We start from the raw sequence: 18,454 nt of genomic DNA, 5'->3' as shown, positions 1-18,454 counted from the left end.
AACTAAAAATATTAATGAACATACTATCAGAAGAAAGTCACAGACTGGGCTTGTATATTGACAACCATTCAACATGTGAACATCTCAATTTGGGGTCAGATGGTACCCTGGGCGTAATATATATGATATTTTGTACATCCATGTTTAATTTCAAAATTATAGTCAATATTTCCATGACTGATCAAGTTTAATGGGTTTTTGCCCTAATATTTTTTATTGTGGTGGTTAGAATGTCAGCATCTTGTCAGCACTAATGATGATCTGTTATCAGATTGAAAACTAATTCTGCTTGTGATGCGGCCTATTTTAGAGAATTTTAATAAATATACCTTTTATAAAGGATTTTACATGTTTTTTGTCATATATGGTATACAGCGAGCTAAATGGAAACCTTTTCCCTCATGGATTTGCAATTCTATATCCTCCCAACCACATATGCTCAGTTTTCGACCTGCTAGCCTTAAGTCTAGAGATGGGAAAACCTACCGGTTTTAACCTAAAACCGGTTTTTTTACTTCGCAATAACCGGTTTTACCGGTTTTTTGTCCCGGTTATAACCGGTTTTTTCTTTTTAAAGTAAAAACCGGTTATTAGGTTTTTACGGTGATTAGGATTAGGTTAGGTATTATTTTGGATCCCAATCATAATTATTATTCTCAAGTAATTATTCCAAACAAAACCATAATTCAAATTTTATTTTATAAATTATACAAATATACAAACGTGTTAAAAGAAATACATACATAATAAATTTTTTTGATAGTAGTAAAAATAAAAGATAAATTATTTAAAGTAAAAATATTGCATTATCCAATTTATTTTTGGGTAAAATATTTATGTTGATATTATTTTTTTTAAATATCATTTGAAAGACTCTGGGAAATTTTTTATAAATTGAAATAAATGGTTGGGTTAAATTGTATATTATGTATATATTAATCTTACGCTATATTATATTTAATAATAATCAATAAATATATAATAATAATAAAATAATAAATAAATTTAATAATTAATAGAATAAAATGGATTAATTAAAAATTGTGTTTTATTTATATTGATATTGATGTTCTTCGATAGTACTAATTTTGATCATATTGATATCGAGTATCGAGTCGAGTGGAGTATCGCAAACTAAAGTGCATTGTAAATGTAACATTGTTACCTCTTGCAATAAAAAACCGAAAACCGGTTTTTGGAAAAACCGGTTTTTTTGGGCAGGTTATAACCGCCAGGTTAAACCGTAAGCAAAAAAAACGGTATAACCGAAAACCGGTGTTTTGTCAAACATACTTAAGTCATCCCGCTTCGACAGCTCTTCTCAAACCCTCCAACTTCACATTCAACGTGTCTTTGCTCTCCTCTACTAACACTATATCACTTTACTCCGAGATATCTAGGTATACGTAAATATCGTTTTCACCCATGGCCATTTTGCATATCGAATTCTGCATATCCTCCGGAATATTTATACCTCTCACTTGTCTAGACTTAACTGCATACTAATCATTTGAGAAGGTTTCTGCAGTTTTTGGAAACTGATTCAGCATCTGATCTAGGTGGCCTCGAGTGGAATATACATCAGATACTTAAGCTTCGCCAATACATTATTGTTATTTTGATGCTAAAACCTGATCTGTTAAGTTTAGTGTCTGGACTAGGGGATTCATCGCTAGACAGAACCATAGTAGACTAATCGAGTCTACTTAGAATAGGCCTTGATTGGTTGCAATATTTTTCGTCTTAGTTTTGTTTTCACCAAGTATTTATGTATATTACTGTAATAAAATTAGTTCTAAGAGAAAAGAACTATACAAACAAATAATTTTTATCAAAAATTGATAGCTGATAAAACTAAACAAACACTGATGTCATTGATTAGACAAATAGGGTGGTTAAATCTGCACCGAATAGCATCGAATCAAACAATTGAAGCTAGTAGAAATAAAATATATTGTAATAATATTAAACAGTGAAGGCAAAATTATAGTTAATATTCATTTATACTATAGAACTACGCGGTTTAAAAAACATAAACAATACATTTGGATCAATGTCAAAAAATGATATAAATGCAGGTCAACGAAGAAGCTTCAGCAACTAAGTTTAGTTCAGCATTACTTAATGGTTTTGTAAGCAATAATCGTTGCCGCAGGTTAGTGTTAACGTGGCTGAAAAATATAAATTACCAGAGAACGGCAGTTGTCGTCAGTGGCGCACAATACCCCTACATGCGACACTATATATACACTAAATTTTCGATTTTCTAAATTTGACTAAATTGAAAATCGTACCAAATCCCATCTTAAAGTTTAGGAAAAGACTCGTCAATCCATATGTCAACTCTCCATTTTGGTCCAAGGGTGTGGTCTGTTTTTCGTTCTCGTCCCTAAAACTCTCAAAAATTTCAATAATTTAAATCCGACCTTTGCGGATTCTGATAGCACCTATCATTACTTTTCCGACGCATGTCTAATATTGAAAATCGGTTATACGATTCAAAAGTTACCGAGCTCAGAAGTATGACTCAATTTTTATTTAAAAATGTTTGTGGATATTATATTGTTTTATAATTTTTTTGTGGGAAAAATTTAGTAAATAAATTTATATCAGAGACCACGAAATTATAGATTTTCATCGCCTTGTATATGACCAAAGATTGTAATAGGATAATTTAGTTGATATCAGTGTTTCCGCGAAAAAGTGAAATCGTTAAGAAGGTGGTTTTTCTTAATGGGTTTTTGAACGGACTTAAATAATGGTGCGGTCAGATTAGACAATACCGTTTATTTCGCTTTGCAATGGACAATAAGAAGAAGGTTAAGCGGTAAACAAATTTATTGCGTTTAGAATGTAAGGTTTTTTGTTTAGCAGTTTGAAACAACGAAAGTAATTTGATGTCTCCGAGAATTTAACAAAATGGAAAGTTTTATACAAATTAAATTGGTTCTTGAAAAATGATAATATGGGTAGTGGGTAGAAAGGATGTTTTGTGATTGGTGGGAAATGATGGATGAAAGGGATGAGAGTGTTGAGTCTGATTTTGACGAGAGAAAAAATAGGCACTGTGAAATGAATATCTGAAGACAGCAGTCCAGTTTTTGAAAAGTGAGAAGTCAGTGTAAAGTGATGAAGTTGGCCTTTGCGAGGAGAATCAAGTTGAAACGAAATCGTTGACCGAGTTGAGAAGTTAATTTTCCTGGGACCGAGGAAGATTCCTGTTTCTATCTAGAACGAGTAGCCGATTGGTATCTATTTGCACAAGATATCGAGCAGAAAGGAAACTGAGTCGAGAATTCGAGCGAGTCCTGTTTGTTTGTTTGTGAAGCAGTTTGGACGAGAGGGACCTTTCGCAACATCTTAAGAGTACGTGTGGGAGAATCGAGGACGACGCAATCAGGGAAAAGAAGTAGAGAAGAAACAAAAAGTTAGTCAAATCATTTGTGAAACGGAGAGGGTTTGTTTATATCCACACCATATTTGCTTAATTTTTGTATTGAACAGTTCTACATATAACATAATTAGTCATTCCAAATTTTAAAGAAGAAATAAGTACTCAATTCAAAAGGAGAAAAGTAAAATTTATTAAATTTTGTAAAAATAAATAACGAATTATTTAAATAATTTTTTTTTTTTGTTAAAACAGAGGAGATATCAGAACTAAAGTTTAATTTATTAGATGATAAATAGCTGCAACAAATCTAAATTTTTAGCATTTTTTAAAATCTTATGTTTATGGTATATTGGATAAATAAATAATATTTTTTAACATTTATATGATATTGAGAGTGTTTAATTTTCCTGTTTTGTCCTGGATGGAGTAAGCAACTAGCGATACCAAAAGCCACAAACCAAAGGTAAAGCATCAAAAATAAAATAGCCCTGAGAAAAAGTTTATTAGAAAATTTAATTTAAATTTTGTTTTGTTTTACATAAGCAGTAATTAAAATAATTGAGTAATTAATTAAATTAAGAATTTGCTCATCAATCTCATAAAAGAGAGAAATACAGAGCATAACAGTATGTATGTGGAAAAGTTACACCGATCTCAATTTTTTTATGTGTTTCAAGAAAAGGTCAGGGCCGATTCAGAACCAGTGTATTTTGTGACTTTTGACCACCCAAAAGCCAGTTATAGGGCTTGGTAGATACAAAATTGCACATTTTTTGGGCATATATATCTTAGGTTCAAGGAAAGTTTTTAAATGGTGCCTAAGCGGTTAGGATCAGACATACACACGGCTCATTATAGCCGAAAAACTGAAAAACCAAACTTTGAAAATTTTTGTTTTTTGACAATTACTCAAAATTGCAACTTACGAATTACGCCAATAACTGAGTGTTTGTAGGATGACTCTAGACGCGTCTAACGCTGTGTACCTAATATCTGGGAAAATTAGAATTTTAAAGTTATAGGCTTCATAAATATGATCAAATCCATTTCTTATGGGGAAAACGGTTTTCCAAGTTCAATAATTCCTGTAATACCTTCAGTTATCATACTTGACCTTGGATGCATCACTATGCATACTACTTGTCAATACGTTTCAAACTCATGTGTAGTGATAAAAATGGGTTAAGCCGTTTAGAAGTTATTAAGCTACAAAATATAATCAAATTAACGATTATTCCCGAAATGGTTTATGTAGTTGTAGTGGTTACGACGCTAAATTTGATCTGGCAACGGGCAATCTGAGTTCATTAACCGGCCATCCCAATATTTTTTTTTTCAATCTATTTCGAATAGAAAAAAATCTAGTGTACATTCGATGGATACTAGATCATTTTGCAGATAATGCTACACCGGCGATCATTTATGAAGCTTAACGTGTAATCGATAAAAATTGCATTCAACTTTATACATTTAATTTATAAAAAAACTTTGAAAAACTCCTGATACAAGAATATAAAACCGCTAAACGCCGTAAAAATGAGTGGCGCATACAATATTCCAGCTACACAAGATATGATATGAATATTACGTGGCTCGAAAATATATTTTCATGTTGATGCAAAATCAAATTTTAGTTTTATTTTAAAAGATTTTTCCATAATATTTGCTAAATTTGAAGTAATCGCGCACAAAAGAGTTTCAAAATTCAAACTGTATCAAAGTTACTCTTTTGTGGCGCGTTTTACTACAAATTTAGCAAATATTATGGAAAAATCTTTTAAATAAAACTAAAATTTTATTTTGCATCAAAATGAAAATACATTTCCGAGCCACGAAATATTCATATCAGATCTTTTGTAGCTGGAATATTGTAGGAGCCACTTGTTTTTTCGGCGTTTAGCGGTTTTTTATTCTTTTAACTACATAGAGATGTAATAAGGTGTTCCATCCTTTTTAAAAAACTAAAAATTTCCCTTTACCTTCTAGCCCTCTATCTTTCTGTCGAGTATCAGTTGCTGAAAAGTGTATCGTTCTCCTCGTAATATGTGCCCCGAGTATGCAGTATTCTTACTTTTAACATTAAACATAACATTTCTTACGTTTTAACATAACTTCATCAACTAGATTAATTCCAACTAAATTTTTTCCGTAAACAGAATTAAAAAATTGTTTGACAACTCAAAGAGCCCCAATTTTAATTCCATATTTAGCAGGCTTGTTGAGAATTTAAAATTTGAATGGATAACTACCGATGAAAGCAATAAATGTAAGAGACCTCTGTGAGAGGTGCTAGTTTATGGCTTTGCTTTCTTTCTGGCCTGATATAGAAATAAATAAATCTTAAAATTTCTTTAAATCTGTTACGACCCATGGCTGTAGAGTACATATAGGCCTGGAAAGGAGATTGTATTGATTCCATAAACAATATTTATCCTCCTTCGATTTACGAGATCGTTCGTTCAAAAATAATATATCAATAAATTCCCTTATTACAGAAAAGAGCTTCCCGAATACCTATACCGTTTCGGAAACCAAACTGTTAGTCACCAGTTATCCCCGCTAAAGATTGTACCTATATGTGAGAATGCAATATACAGGGTGTCCCGGAAAATAGTGCGTTCCTTTAAGGTATGGATAGAATACACAATTTAGAACAAAAAAGTCCTATACCATTTTTTTCTAAAGTTAACCGTTTCCAAAAAAAAGATTACATTGGTTTCCATATACCTGAATTTTAATCTTCAGAAAATTAAATAATCTGGCAACATGTTACGCACTGGTGAATAAGAACTCGTTTGTGTCTTACAGTATTTAAAATAATCCAACCTAATACTTACTATTTTTGTTTACTATAATTTTTTTTTAATTCAGTTGAAATATGGCATAATTTTAAACGAATTATACTTACATATTTTAAGATGAAAACACATATTTTAACTGAACCACCACTTTTGCGAACACATGAATTCATAGGGTAACACTCACTTATACGACAAGAAATTCCAGCAAAACATTTTGAAAGAATTTTAGTAGGTATTATGCCTCTCCATTTATTGATCTGCCATAAATAAACAACATAATATCATAATATTACTCATGAACACATGATTCAAAAACATTTTCGGCGTTGACACTAAACAGGATTCTTCTAAATTATCTGTTTACTAAACATGCGACTATTTACGTTTAGATTTTTGTACTTCACAGAGTTGCCAGATTTGAATTTGCCTTCCAAAATGTTTTATAGTTTTTTGGTCAAACGGTTGAATTTAGAAAGAAATGTTATAAGAGTTTTTTGTTCTACATGGTGCCTTCTACCTATACCTTTAAGGAACGCACTATTTTTCTGGACACCCTGTATAACCTGGAATTTATATATTACAAGTTAATAATATATAGCTATATAAAAAATATATTAATTATTTAAAATTATTTATTATTAAATAATAAAATTAATAAACATTAAATAATTTATTATTAAATTTATAAAAAATATATTATAAATTATAACACTTGTAAAGGAAGTAAATAAAATGTAAAACATTTCAGTATCCTCGCAAGTCGACCTTTTCCTATGCTCCCCGAAACCGGGAATTAAATAACCCAAGCGGATTATAGTATAACCTAAAAACTCGAATGTCTCCAAAAGGCAACAGAATAACATTTATGAGGAATGACTAAAACCTTAAATCATAATAAATAATAATTTTAAAAGAAAATATTTACAAAAAACCAAAACCCGGCTTACTTAAGACTCTGTTTCGGCCGTGCGTCGGAGGAGTAAGGGAAGATTTCCTTATTTTTAATGTTTTTTATTTACATTTCCTGTTCATGTCTGGCTATTTAGCTATAATGCAGTTCTGCCATTTATTTCCAACTGTGGACTGTTTGATAAAAATTCTTCATAGCGTTTTTGAGATTTACGTAATTTCCCGTATCATTTTTCGGGTCGCTTAGAATTATAATATTTTTTCCTTGGGCAGTCAATGAGGTTATTTGGCTCCGAATTCCATCCTACTACATCTATTTACTTGATTTTTTTAAAGTAAGTAGAAGACACCTCAAGAAACAAAGTCTACCCTATGCCGATGTGTGCTTTTATCTAGGGGTGGTTTCCACCCCTTCTCGGGGGTAGACATTTTTTTGGCTAAAATAACCACGGAAGTACCCAGAGGACCCAATTCTAAGGAAAAACTGTGCTATATTTTTTTGAAAACTGAATATTTTTGAGTTATGTGGTTGAAAATTGGCCGTTTTCATTCAAAAATGACACCTTTTCGGACGGTTTTTTTCGAATACCTTAAAAACTATGCAGATTATAAAAAACAGAGAGATTCGTTCCTACATAAATCTTCTACTTATAATACAAAAAGAGATATGGTAGGTGAGAAGAGTTTGTTTGTCTGGTGCATGCTCAAATCGGTGTATTTAACTTGAAATAAAAGAGAAACGGTAGATTTTAGGTGTATAATGCTACCAATACCTTTTGTAACGATTGAAAAGACCTTAAAATGGGGCGATATTAAATGTCGATTACATTCACATTAAGCGAGATATGTTGCAGAAAATTGATGACTAATGCATTTAAAAGAAAAATCAGAAGTATGTTTAATTCCTCATCCATCAGAATTTAAATGCATCGTATTCCTTCTATAATACGTTTTTATATTGATATTTATATGTTCAAAAATTGGTCGGGGTTAAAATCAATAGTTTTTGAAAAAAAATCAGATCAAATTATAGAGCGCATTTTTAAATTTTCTTAAAAATCTTCCTTTTTCTCCATGTAACTTGAAAATGGTACGAGATACGAAAAAACGATAACGCAAAAAATGTAGGGTTTTATCTATTCTATGTCATATTATGTATAAGTTTTTAGTTTGTGAAAACTGTCATTATAGATAGCAGTGCGTGAAGTGTTTAAAGTGTGCGTGAAGTAACAATGTATTTTAAATGGGACTTACTTTTTCGCACTGTTTTTGACACACTTTCATATAATCGAATATCCTAACTTTCGCGTTGTCATGGTGATGACATAATGAGCAATAAATTACTACAAAACTTTTGACAGTTATGTGGTTTGAAAGAAGTTAGAATTTTTAAATGCCAAAGTTCTAAAAATTGTAGAATAGAAATAAATTCCAGTGACGAAGAGTTACAGTTTTTTTATTTGTTCATATAAATATATAAATTCGGGTTCAAAACATCCTCGGACGTTGTTCGATGCCTTGTTGCCAATATCTTCTATCATTGCAGTTTTCATCTTCTAATCCTCGTACACTCATTGATCGTCTTACTCCTTGTATCCATGTCGTTCTTGGCCTTCCTCTTTTTCTGTTTTCTGTGGGTATCGATTTCATAATTTTCTTTGGAAGTCTTACATCCCCCATTCTCTGAACATGTCCGTACCACGTTAATTGATTCTTCTCAATGCATTCTACAACCGTTTCCTGTAAATTCATTCTTCGCTTTACTTCCTCATATCTAACCCGGTCCAATCTCGATGTTCTATTTGCTTTTCTTAGGGCGTCCATCTCAGTAGCTTCTATTTTTCGTTTTAGGTGTTCCTTTATTCTCCATGTTTCGGATCCGTATACCAATGTGCTCTTAATCATGGTGTTGTATATTCGCATTTTTCTTTGTTTCCCTATCTCGGTACTCCACAAAACTCCGTTCAATGATTTAATTGTCGTTCTTGCTTTATTTATTCTGCTCTTAATTTCTGCATCGTCAGTACCTTCCTTGTTGAAATTAATGCCCAAATACTTATATTTATCACAGCTAGTTATTTTCTGATTATTGTCCAATATCATATAAGTTGAATCCTCATCTAGGCATAAATATTGTGTTTTTCTACATTCACCTGCAATCCCCATTTTTCGTATTCTTCAATTTGCGAGTCATATATTCCAAATCTTCTTTATCGTTTGCACATATTATCTGATCGTCTGCAAACTGAAGGGTGTACAGGCAGGTGTTGTCGTCGATTTGAATGCCCATTCCACTGCATTTTCTTTTCCATATATTGCAAGGGCTTTGGCGATATAAATCTTAAACAGACTCGGTGATACGCAACATCCTTGTCGTAGACCTTTGTTGACTGTAAACAAATCTGTTATTTTGTTTCCTAATTTGACTGCAGATTTCATGTCACTGTATAAATTTTGGACAGCTTTTATGAGAGTAAAGTTAATGTTGGAGTTTTGCAGTACTTCCCATAGTTTCGGTATCGGTATATTGTCTTATGCTTTTTGTAAATCTATAAAAAGTAGGTGTATTGGCCTATTCCGTTCTAATTTTTTTGTAGATGATTTGTTTTAACGAAAATACGTTATCCGTACAGGACCTTCCAGCTCTAAACCCGCATTGTTCTTCTTCTTCGTATCCTGATCTTGTTCGATCAGTTCTCTTAAAATTGTTGTATATACTCTGCTTATGGTATTTGTTACTGATATTCCGCGATAATTGCTACATTTTAGTTTATTGCCCTTTTTATGAATCGATGATATTTAAGCTATTTTCCAGTCACTGGTTACATTTTCGCCATTGATGTACTTTGTAAATACATATGCCAGAGATTCGAAAAGTTTTTTATTTCCATTTTTCAGTAGTTCGGCATTGATTCCACCTGGACCCGGAGATCTTCCATTTTTTAGTTGTTTATTAATTGTTCATCATAGATAAAATATTGTATGAAACTGTGCGTGAAGAACTTTTTGCGAACTTACGCGATGTATAGCACTCACTCCGTTGTCGCTCGTGCTCTAAACATCGCGTGCGTTCGCAAAAAGCATACTTCACGAACTGTTTCATAAATAACTATTGTTGGACAAAAATTTTGTTTTTATTTTTCATTAATTATTATTTCTCTCATCATTTTCAAGTTACATGTAGAAAAAGGAAGATTTTTAAGAAAATTTAAAAATGCGCTGTATAAATTGATTTAATTTTTTTTTGAAAAACCATTCATTTCAACCCGTCCAAATTTTTGAACATAGAAATAACACTATAATAAAATGTATTGTAGACCTAAAATGATGCATTAAAATTCTGGTGGATGAGGGGTTAAATATACTTCTCATTTTTTCTTAAAATACATTAGTCACCAATTTTTTTGCAGCATATATCGCTTAGTTTATATGTAATCGACCTTTAATATTGCTCATTTTAAAGGTCTTTTCAAGCACTACAAAAGGTATTGGTAGCATTATACACCTAAAATCGACCGTTTCTCTGTTATGTGAAGTTGAATACACCGATTGGAGCATGCACCAAAAAAAGAAACCATTTTCACCTACCATATCTCTTTTTGTATTATAACTAGAATATTTATGAAAGAACTAACCTCTTTGTTTTCTATAAGCTACAAAAACGTTTTATATAATTTGTTTGTTAGATGCACAATTTTTAAGGTATTCGCAAAAAACCGTTCGAAAAGGTGTTATGTTTCAATGAAAATGGCCAATTTTCAACCACGAATAACTCATAAAGTATTGAGTTTTCAAAAAAAAATTAGGTTCTCTAGCCACTTCCGTGATTAATTTAATCAAGCAATTTTCCACCCCCAAGATAAAAGCACACATGGGCATAGGATAGACTTTAAAATAGGAGATAAGTAGAGGCTATTCCCAAAATTTCATTAAAATTCATGCAGTAGGATAGAATTCGGAGGTAATATCCTATTCTTGTTCCCATTGACTGGCGTATGCTATTTCTTCATGGATCTATTTCTTGTTCAACTTTATTTTTTTTTTAATTCTAATATTAAATTTTAATTTCCTTTCCCAAAATTTTCATTTTCTTCTTTAACTTTTTTATTTCATTTGCATATGATTTTTAATCTTCCCTCATTTGTTTAATCTAATATTTTATATCTGTTTTCATCTATTACATAAGTTTTAGTATTTTTTAAATACTTCCATCACTTATTTTAGTGTGTCTCTTATTGTTTTGGGATATCTGTAATGTTGAATCTCTCTTTTTCCGTTATGAATTTCTGAATGGTCATATGATTTTATGGTTTTTCACGTGATATGTGGTGTTAAAATTTTAAAGTTATATACGTTAAGTGATCCCTGCGCGCTGTGCGTGAGAGACTTTTCAAAATAATGATCCTAGCCCTGCACATGATTACGATTGTGTGAATTATTATAAGGCCCGCTTCGGCAAGCCGTCCCCAGATTGACCATTTGCTTGTAATAACAAGCTATGGAATATTAGCCGATAGGCAACCAATTATACATTCCCCGTATTTATTTGAATGACAAGTACGGCAGATAAACAATCTGCCGAGCGGTGATCTGCAAACGGCAACAAGACACGTACCTATAGACCAGGGCGCATATGTAAAAATATTAGTAACATTAATTTGGACGTTGAGAGGTGAGAGGTGACTCATATTTGTTTGCAGAAATTGCTTGAAAATAACTCATATAATAATATTTGAGTTATCCTCCCACTCAAAAAGGTCCGGAACATTGTTTAAATAATCAAAATGTCAAAAAATGAAGGAAAAATTCGATTTTTTTCTTAATTTTTTGAATATAACTTTAAAAGTATTTATTTTCGAGAAAAGTTGCACCGACATAAAAGTTGCGTAATTAAATTTCCTACACTATAGGATTAGTTAAAAATTTTAAAAATTGTCCCCCTTTTTGCAAAATAGCAATAATTGCGAAAAAATCATAAAAAACAAGTATTCGCATTTTACACTTAGGACCTTCATAATTTTACCCAGAAAAACTATATCATATAATAAAACAATACATTTTTTCAAAATGTTGCAGAACTGAAAATAAAGCAGACAGCAAGTTAAATTTATTTTTACGTATAGAAGAACACTGTACCTTTCTTCTATATGTAAAAAAAAATCAACTTGCTATCTGCTTTATTGTCAATACTGCAACATTTTGAAAAAATTAATTTTTTTTGCAAAAGCTGGATTGCAAAATTTATTTTGCAAAATGTATTGAATCGATCTTAATGAAATTTACAGCATTGTTTTATTATTATCATAAAGGTTTTCGGGTTAACATATGAAGGTCGTAAGTGTAGCATAAATGGTTGAAAAACGTAAAATGCGAACTTATTTTTTATGTTTTTTTGGCAATTATTGCTGTTTTGCAACAAGGATGACACTTTTAAAAATTTTAGGAATCCAACCAATCCTATATTGTAGGAAATTTATTACGCAACTTTTATGTCAGTGTAACTTTTCTCAGAAGTGAATATTTTGAAAGTTAAAATCAAAAAACGAAGAAAAAATCGAAGTTTTTCTTCATTTTTTGACATTTTGATTATTTAAACCATATTCCGGACCTTTTTGAGTGGAAGGATAACTCAATTATTATTTTCAAAGAATTTTCAGAATATCTATTAGACAAGTTTATTAAAAATTATCCATCATTCTTTAATCAAATAAAATAAGAAAATGGAATAACAGTTTTATATGCTGATCTAAATATTTTCGGAAGGTGGGATAAGTTACAAAATATGTTTAATTTTATATACTGCAATTCATTAGGTTCCCGAAATTAATTCCCGAAATTAATAAATTATTGTGCTCAAATGTGGGCAAATTTTGCCTCAAATGAACGGGATTTCTCTTGTCTCAAAAGAGTCAAAACGTATTGTCGAAACACCATGAAACAAGAGAGAATGTCAAATTTGTCTCAAATGTCAATAGAAAAAAACTTTTAAAACCTCTCCAAAACAATAATAAATTTTACAATGATGTTATAACCCATTTTGCTACTTCGAAATTACATAGACCAGAGTTAATTTATAAACAGGTTTAGGTTCTAAATTATAGGAAAAAACAAAAAAAAACAAAAAAAATAAAAAAAAATAAAAAAAACAAAAACCAAAATCTTCTATGAAATTGAAGCCGTTAATTAGATGGCATACCTATCTGAGGAGACATAACCTTGCCGACCCTGCTCCTAAAGCCACGAGCCGCCACTGTTACTGAAAGCACATTGAAAAAACAAACAGAGTCATGTCTATACATAAATAAGGACAAAGAATTGTACAACATATATTCTGAATATATAATGGGAATAATACTAGGAGGAACGGAGTAATCACGATAGTAGACAAAAAAATTAGTAACCTGCGATATGGGTATGACATATACTATACCTCGTTTTTTAAATAGAAGGAGAAATACTTGTTTGTAATTGGTCCAACCACAGGCATGTTTACTCCACTAAATTATAAGTGTCACTAATTATTATGTCAATATTGACATTTATGATAGTTTGACACTAATGACATTTAAATTTCATAGGTTAATTAAGTTCTGTCGGTGATTTTTTGTGCTTCTACCATATTCTTTTAATTTTTATATTTTTAGTCTGCTTTTACATAAAAAAACAGTTGTTTTTAGAACTTTTTGGCGACGTATTATTATAATATAATATTTATGGATTACCATCGAAGACCGACATGATCAACCAAAAAAGAAGTTGGATCTGGTTATTTTTGTAGTGACATTATTGGGTGTGAATCTGTCGTTTAAGTTTACTCCTCCTATTTAAAAAATGAACCATAGCAGCGAATGGCGAATGACGTCGAAATAAGTGCAATCATCGAACAAAGCATTCTCACTTCAGATCAACATCGGAAAAACAAATATATTGATCGTAGACAGATTAAGAGGATGGGTACGTATTATAGGCTGCCATGCTATTCAAATGGGGATTCATTTTTTTCGAATCCTGAGAAAACTAATAAGTATTTTTGAAAAATTTAAACGCAGAATGAAAGATTATGTTATTGGCGAGGGCCTACAGTCCCTGAGAACTTCTATAATGTTTATGTTAATATGTTACAGGGGTGAAAACCTAAGAGAAAATTTAGTGTGATATTTAATTTAAAATATCTCATTCAACATAAACTTTTTATTTATTCTAAGGGACTTTCGGCCCTCGGTAATAATATAGTCTTTCATTCTCCGTTTAAATTTTTTAAAAATATTTATTGGTTTTTTCAGGATTCGAAAAAAATGAACACAATGTCCGTGGTAATATTTCCAAATCTATCTTTGTCATACAACGCACTCGAATAGAATATTGTCAGCATACTGTCAGTCAGACAGTGACAATCAGTGACAATTTTAAATATTTGACATGGCATCGGGAATATTTTGAGTTGTTGATTAAATAATATTGATATATAGTGTATTTGATATAAATAATTGATTTAAGACGTGAACTTAATAAAAAGTTGAAAGATGAAGTAGTTTTCAATCCTAATAGCAATATTAATAATATTTAAAAATATTAAAATATTACTAAAAATTTTTAAATTGAAAACTTATTGGTCCATTTCTTGGTATCACCTCCAAGGCTTCTAAAATTTGCAAGCCAGATGGATGCTGAGGCGAAGAAGACAAGAGGGAATTCAAAAAACTTACAAAAAATTTATTGTGTATTATTTGTGGAAGATTCAAGCAGAGAATACATCAGGATAATATATTCTGTGATCCAAGTATTTTTTTGTTAAAGATGTTCAAAATTGTAAGCGTTCCATAGTAACAATATATTATTAAAAAATCACTTTAACACTTTTCCTCTTTTCTCGATTGAGTATTAGTTTTTGTTGTATATATAAATTATTATAATCACTGAATACATAGTTGGTGAAAAAATTATCACATTTATTAACTGAATTAATAATTTGCAATTATAAAAATAACAGTTATCCAAGAACATTCAAGAGCCATCTCTTTAAATTAATGATGACATTTTCAAGTAGAATGACATTCTAGTAATATTTACATATCCATACCAGTGTGAATTTTACTACACGTAATTTGCCGTGTAAAGACAGAAAAAGTAGGGATACCCATAAAATATTTGCGAATTATGTACCGATGGCCTTAAATAATAATCTACTGCACATACACTAAGTGGCAAATTCCAAGGTATTAGACAGATTTATATACTTGGGCTTCCTTATAACCAACAATGGTGATAGCTCCTCCGAAATCTAGCAATGACATTTACCAAACAGCTATATTAATTAAAATATCGAAATACTGAACAACGATAATGATACATAAATGAAGCGTAAAAATGTCAATTACAAAAATAAAAATTAAAAAATAATCATTTAAAAATGGTTAACAAATTGCATATAAACACAAAAAAAATTGATAAATGGACGATTGTGATTCTCACTAGATAGCTATATGAAAATGGAATTAACTAAAGTTATTCGAAATATTTAAAAACAGATTGGTTAACACTCGAAAAGGGCTTAGCAACCCTAATTCTTAAATGAGTTATAAGAGGCAAAGGCGATATATTTTACCCAAAAAAAACCTATTAAAGGCTCACACTTTGCGTGAGAATCGTATCTATCGATAGCAACACATGTGTTTCTGAGAAAAACACGGCGATAAAGATTCTAAAATCTACAGGCAGTTAAGTCAAAAACCGTGAAGCGATGAAAACTAAATTAAAATCTACACTGGGAAAAATACACGCTACAAATTTACACAAGATCACATTTTTACGTTAAACGATATAATAAAAAATAAAAGATTATCTAGGAAGAAAAAGACGTACCTCAGTTTCCTTGATATGGAGAAAGCATTCGATCAAGTACCTAGATCAAAAGTATGTAAAAGTCTGAAGAACAGAAATATACCAGAGAAACTTATACGGGTAACTAAATCAATATACAGAGACACTAAAAACCATGTGATAAGTAAAAATATGATCTCCGACCAGTTCAGAACAACTGAACGTGTAAGACAAGGGGAAAGCTTGAGCCCGTTATTGTTTATTACGTTTATGGACGGTATAATAAAAGAAACAAAAACAAAAGTCAGACCACTACACATAGGGTATAGAAATCTGAAAAGCAAAGAGATAGCAGATTGCACATTTGCCGACGATGTAGTAATTTTAGCAGCGACTGAAGACGAGTTACAAAGAAGCGTAAAAACATGGAACACAGTTTTAAAAAAGTATGGTATGACTATGAACAAAGAAAAATCGAAGGTAATGGTAATAGCCAAAGAAAGAGAGGATGTACTGTACACGTTCAGATAGATGATACAGAGATTAGACCGGTACAATCATTTGAGTACTTGGGAGTAACCATTGAAGAAACAGGTAAACAGGGAGCTGAGATTAATAAAAGAATTGATAAAGTGAATAGACTGTACCACGCAATAGGAAAAACAATCATTAACAAGATAGAGGTATGGAAACATACGAAAATAAAGGTATTTAAGGCTATATACAGACCATTACTTACACATGGATGTGAATCCTGGTACTAAATAGACAACAAAAAAGTAAGATACAGGCAGCAGAAATGAGGTTTCTGCGCAGTGTTCAAGGAGTCACTAGAAGGGATAGGGTAAGGAATAACTACATAAGAGAAGGACTGAAAATCGAGGCAATGATGGAGTATGTTGAAAAAAGACAATTAAGTTGGTGGGGGCATTTACAACGACTACAGAAAGAAGTACCAGTTAAAAAGATATGGGCAACGAAGGTGCAGAGAAAAAGAAGTTGAGGAAGACCGAGAGAGACATGGAACGGAGTGATGGCATGGATTCTTGACAAAAAAGGAATACCATGGAATGAAGCAAAGGCTATGGCACAGGACAGAAAGCAATGGAAGAGATTTGTGCACATTTAACAGAGCACACGTTAATACCTACACCCTAGAGGGTAGAAGGTCTAAAGACTATATATAATACGTAACAACAACAACAACCACAACAACAAAAACAACAACAAACACCAAGCTCAGGTTGGACAATAGCCTGATTTTTTCCCATTACTACATAAGCAGGTGAAACATGGACTCTCAAAATAATCGATAGAATTTCGATCGAAGCCTTCGAGATGTGATTCGATAGAAGAATTCTACGCATGTATTAAAAAGAACACAGAATTAAACTGTAAATTTGCGGCGAAGAGCTTAATATAAAAGACAGGCTATTACATTAATGAAATCGAGCATACCTAAATTACTTCGGCCACATAGCCACAAAAATGGGACTATGGAACTATTAGTAGGAGAAGGAAAGATAAAACGTGAAGACCAGGAGAAAGATGTCCAACACGATGTGCAGACCAAATGACGACTTTGGTGGAACTCTAAATTTATTGTAAAATATTTCAATAAACAAATACAGTGGAACCTCGGTAAGTCAGATTAATCGGGACCGCGGCCGATCATAGTTAGCCGGAAAATATTGTAAAAATTAATAAAATACATATAAATAATAAACAAATACACATTATAAAAAATAAAAAAAAATAAAAAATAAAAAATGAATAACCATTTTCAATTTAATTAACACATTATAATTGCAAAAACATAAAATACATGTGCACAGTACATCTAAATTACGTACAGTTGTATACAGTATTGTTTATTCGTTGGTAAAAAACTCAGTCAAATTGAAAAAATGTTTGTTTTTTTTTATGAAAATCGGTCCCGGTTAGCCGGACTTCCGGGTTATCGGAGGCCGACTTATCGGGTTTCTACTGTAATGAGAAATGGATCACTCTTTAAAAGCACTATTGTAAGCTCTTGCCCTTTACTTTAGTAACTTTGTAAACCTGGAAATTTTTTGCTCGTAATTCCCACAAAAATTGGAATTTATTTTAAAAATTGCAAGCCGAAATTCCTACTTCAAGAAATACATAATATTATTTACAACGACTATTGTTAACAATAAAAAGAAAACAGTCAATTTTACACTTACCACAATTCCAGTAAAGCAGTAGATTTTATTTCATTTCTAATTATTTAGTCCTGCAATAAAAACAAAGTATATTTATTAAAAAAATAGAGAGACATGAATTATTATGCAAAATAAATTACGAAAGATTAAAATATTCTATTCACAATAAGTGACTAAAAAGATTCCGAGAAAATACTTATTTTTAGTTATAAATATTTTTGGAAAATTTTTTTTAATTTTGAACAAAATCTATCTGATGAATCTAGGGGAGCCCAAGAGGGGATTTTTTCAGTTACTCGAGCGCGTCAGATTATCACATAAGAGAAACCTTGTACCCTGCAGAT

General features: G+C 31.2%; 1 protein-coding gene across 1 annotated transcript in view; it reads right to left on the bottom strand.

Moving 5' to 3' along the window:
• Positions 1-18,174, bottom strand: part of LOC126889302 (uncharacterized) — a 59,477-nt gene extending 41,303 nt beyond the window's left edge. Inside the window, exon 1 of the mRNA XM_050657449.1 lies at positions 18,132-18,174. The gene's annotated coding sequence lies outside the window, so the exon portion shown is untranslated. The remainder of the gene's footprint in view (positions 1-18,131) is intronic.
• Positions 18,175-18,454: the final 280 nt, after the last annotated feature.

The sequence above is a fragment of the Diabrotica virgifera genome, chromosome 1 (genome assembly GCF_917563875.1).
Source record: "Diabrotica virgifera virgifera chromosome 1, PGI_DIABVI_V3a".
In the NCBI taxonomy this organism is placed as follows: Eukaryota; Metazoa; Arthropoda; class Insecta; order Coleoptera; family Chrysomelidae; genus Diabrotica; species Diabrotica virgifera.
Note: the sequence above shows the minus strand (reverse complement) of the source record. Positions and strands in the feature narration are given on the sequence as shown.